A 5,000-nucleotide genomic window follows, 5' to 3' on the forward strand; every position below is an offset into this window, starting at 1 on the left:
TAAATTCCCCCTCATTCAAACATCTAATGGCATTCCGCTGAACAATACACAGAGACATGAGAAAATCGATGCGATAAATGAAACAAGAAAGGAAAACAACTTCAATTGTTGTGGTAGACGTTCGAATAATAAAATATTATTTTGTGACCCGGAGCGTCGATCTGGTAATATTTCGGAATGATATAATGGATAAATAAAACATGAATATGAATTCAAAATGTTTTAGAATTAATAAATTCAAGATTACTCGGAGTTGAGGAAATCAAATAATGTATCTCTCTCTCTCTCTCTCTCTCTCTCTCTCTCTCTCTCTCTCTCTCTCTCTCTCTCTATCTCTCTCTATCTCTCTCTCTCTCTCTCTATCTATCTCTCTCTCTCTCTGTTCTATGACGGTATTTATTTTGAGTCAAATCTATTTAATTATTGATATTATTAATATTGAATTGTAAGCATCAGCTCCACCTCGACTTAATACCGTTTTGCCGCGGCGGGTCACACATTATTTGTCGTACCGTCTCGAACAACAATCAAAGACATGGTTTCCTAATTGCTTTCCTTTTGTTATTATTATTATCATTATTATTATTATTATTATTATTATTATTATTATTATTATTATTATTATATTATATTATATTATTATTATTATTATTATTATTAATTATATTATTATATTATTATTATTATATTTATTATTTTATCATTATTATTATTATTATTATTATTATTATTATTATTATTATTATTATTATTATTATTATTATTATTATTATTATTATTATTATTATTATTATTATTATTATTATTATTATTATTATTATTATTATTATTATTATTATTATTATTATTATTATTATTATTATTATTATTATTATTATTATATTATTATTATTATTATTATTATTATTATTATTATTATTATTATTATTATTATTATTATTATTATTATTATTATTATTATTATTATTATTATTATTATTATATTATTATTATTATTATTATTATTATATTATTATTATTATATTATATATTATTATTATTATATTATTATTATTATTATTATTATTATTATTATTATTATTATTATTATTATTATTATTATTATTATTATTATTATTATTATTATTATTATTATTATTATTATTATTATTATTATTATTATTATTATTATTATTATTATTATTATTATTATTATTATTATTATTATTATTATTATTATTATTATTATTATTATTATATTATTATTATTATTATTATTATTATTAATTATTATTATTATTATTATTATTATTATCTTATTATTATTATTATTATTATTATTATTATTATTATTATTATTATTATTATCATTATTATTATTATTGTTATTATTATTATTATTATCATTTTTATTATTATTATTATTATTATTATTATTGTTATTATTATTATTAATATTATTATTATAATTATTATTATTATTATTATTATTATTATTATTATTATTATTATTATTATTATTTATTATTATTATTATTATTATTATTATTATTATTATTATTATTATTATTAGTGCGGCTATGTGGTCTAGTGGTATGACACTCGCTTTCAGATCGGATGCGGAAGGTCCTGGGTTCAAGCCTCGCTCGGCGCATAGTTGAGTCCTTGGAAAAGACTCTTTACTCACATTCTCTCACCGTACTCAGTTGTAAAATGATTACCTGGCCATTATCAGCTTTGTCTCTGTCCGCAAAACTGTAGCATCGGCTAATAGGCGTCATGCCCCGTCCTAAATGTCATTTGTTGGCTCGGAACCACCTGTAAAGCGCTTTGAGCACGTTTAGTTGATATTGCGCTTTATAAATGCTCTTGGTTGCGCTGGGTTTATTACTATTATTATTAGTAGTAGTAGTAGTAGCAGTAGTAGTAGTAGTAGTAGTAGTAGTAGTAGTAGTAGTAGTAGTAGTAGTAGTTGTTGTTGTTGTTGTTATTGTTGAAGTAAAGTAGTAGTAGTAGTAGATGTGGTAGTAGTAGTAGTAGTAGTAGTAGTAGTAGTAGTAGTAGTAGTAGTAGTAGTAGTTGTAGTAGTAGTAGTAGTAGTAGCAGTAGTAGTAGTAGTAGTAGTAGTAGTAGTAGTAGTTGTAGTAGTAGTAGTAGTAGTAGTAGTAGTAGTAGTAGTAGTAGTAGTAGTAGTAGTATGAGAAATTTAAGATTTAATTTTATTCAGTCATTTGAAACAAAATACACTGTACGCTGTACATTTAAAAAAAAAAACTCTTAATTCTAGCGTGCTACACAACTCGAGTCATGGTTCTAGGTCACTGACCAACGTATTCTATTATAACAGCCATATCGAGCAATATTGATATTATCCATAGATTATGATGATAAATAACGAGGTGGGCGTGGCAACTATTTCAATCTATCAATGAATACGAATCGCCTTTGTCATGTGATAGACATAATATTCGATCAAGATGGAAAGTTTGGTCCAAATATGCTTGTTTACCTTAGTTACCTTTAAACTCTATTATTAAATACAACTACAACAACAACCAGATGCCTTTGCTCTTCATGTCATCATAGTTGTTGCTATTGTGTAAAGTGAAACCTCAATATAACAAGTCCGAATATAACAGGCACCCGGTTATAACAGGGGTATTTAAAATTCCCATTTCATTTTCTCACTATTTGCCTTATTAAAATAATTTGCCGGCTATAGTAGGACTTTTAAGAGCTTAATCGATTAAAACTCGGGCGCGAAACCCACTCAAAATCTTCAAATACAATATATTAGCCTACATTTCATTACGCTCAGTTAGGCTTACAGTTAAAGGCAACCGAGAGCTAGGCTAGGCCTGGTTCGAGAACCTTCTGTATGCATGGAAGGTGTCCGTGTATAAGCTACTTACTACTCTATGCTATTTCTTTTTAAATTGTGATTTAGGCTATTTGGGTCATTTCTCTTGAAGGTTGGCTATAACAGGATTCGTTTATAACAAGGATTTTAGGTTGGTCCCACCATCACTGTTATACCGAGGTTCTACTGTAATGTGTAATCATATCAGAGATGATAGTTAACAATAAACTTATGTCTTCCACTGGATTTGTCATTTTTTAACATTGAATTTAATTAAAAATAATCGCCCATCCAATGAACTGAACTTGCCGGGATTTTAAAATTGATTCTTGCCAATGAAAATGAATATATTAAAAAATATAAATAGAAAACGATTCACCGTAAGACATGACAGACCACCGTGACAAAATCCTATGTTACAGTGAATGACATAATCAGTCGGATGGGGGAAAAGGTTTGAACTGAGATATTGCTAAGTTTAGTTTGACGGTCAATTTTTATCTAAAATGAGTTTCGTCATAAATGATTAAATCAACCCTTTTTGTACATCATCGAGAAATATTAAAGCTTAATTTCACTTCTAGATACAGCTACTCAAGTTGAAAAAGTATGAGAAAAGTTGCTGGATACCTTTCCCATACATCTTTCCATAACTTCAAGATCATCCGATATACTTCAAATAAAGATTAAAATGCTCTGGGGAGCATATTCTTTCAGAAATCCCGCCTCCCCCCGCCCAAAAAATGCAAAACCAAAAGTTTCACCTTCCGACTGATTACGTCATGCACTGACACATATTATATCCGTTACCATTTTTAATTAACCTCACCAGATACCATGGTGCGGTTTTTGTAACGAAACATGCAAAGTCTTGAATTAAACAATCCGACAACCCTAACATCGGACAACTATCTAGTTCGTTACCGATACCCAGCCGTGCCCAGCGGAGTAATCGACTATACTTATTATTTCCCTCACCTTGATGAAAACCAAGACTAAGACTGGTATAATTCTTGGGTCGATTATTGCATTTGAAAACGGAACTAGTAATTACGATGATGGATCTATCTATTTGTGTTAGCAATTATGTAAGAACTGTTTGCTTAAAACATCGATTATCTATGAACCGAAAGATGGAAAATATGTAAGATGGCGCCTCACTTGTTTGTTCAACAGACAAAAAGAGTTCCATACGGTTTCAGTCATGTGATCCGCTCTCAAAAACGGTCAGCGTTGAGACTCTCTTTAAGTCTATGGTCAATACCTACGTGCACAAATGACAACCATAGGCAATTATTGACTTGTCTTAACCTTGTTGTAATGGACAATATTTTGCGTTGGTTTGAGAGTATTTCCATTACAACAATTTGGGTTATCAGACCTGCAAATAACCACACGTCGGTCAGTGCAGAGAGACCATTTTTACACTAACTGACATCATGGCACCAAAAAGCCCGTATCGATATGGACAGCACCTTTTTAAAATTGTTTTCGCCGTAAGAATTAATCATGAAACCTAATTAGATGAAAAGAAAAGTCATTTACGATTGCCTTATCTCATAAGGGGAGAAACGTGAATATTATAATTTGCAGGTATGATAACGGGATTATTTATTTGCTTGATTTGACGTTGTTGTACAGTAATAAGCAATATTTTGCGTTGGTTTGAGAGTATATCCATTACAACAATGTAGTAGTAAGTCTGAATGATGCTTGCTTAGAATTGTGTGATTCACCCAGGGAGTATTTTAAACTTCGACGAGTATAGCAGCTCTCTCCATCCATGTTGTTAATTGTTTCCATTGGGCACGGCCCTGGACCAGAGTTTTGAGGCTGTCAAGATCTTGTTGTGACTTTAGTACGGAGGGCACTGCAGTTTTTCTTAGTTCTTAGGGGATTAATTCCGAAATTTCTGATATATAGAGAGATCCTGATTCAGAGTAGTTACTATTGATGTTGGTAGTCTCTCTACATATTTGTTGCCATGAAGGAAATATTCTGTCATTGCAGTTTGGGTTGGGATGTTATGTTCTCGATGTAATATGTGACCAAATAGCCTCCATCGCTGTTCTTTTATTATTGTACCCAGGCGTTGGACCCTGGTTCTTTCGTAGAGATCAGTATTTGTGATTGTTTCTGGCCCAAAGATTCCGATTACGCG

The 5,000-nt window shown here is 29.8% G+C and overlaps 1 protein-coding gene across 1 annotated transcript in view; it reads right to left on the minus strand.

Moving 5' to 3' along the window:
* LOC144980102 (guanine nucleotide-binding protein G(t) subunit alpha-3-like) overlaps positions 1 to 5,000 on the minus strand; it is a 116,010-nt gene that overhangs the window by 91,640 nt on the left and 19,370 nt on the right. The gene's annotated exons all lie outside the window — the stretch shown is intronic.

This window comes from Berghia stephanieae, chromosome 9 (genome assembly GCF_034508935.2).
Source record: "Berghia stephanieae isolate SIO BIC M18660-M18661 chromosome 9, UCSD_Bste_1.3, whole genome shotgun sequence".
NCBI classification, from domain to species: domain Eukaryota; kingdom Metazoa; phylum Mollusca; class Gastropoda; order Nudibranchia; family Aeolidiidae; genus Berghia; species Berghia stephanieae.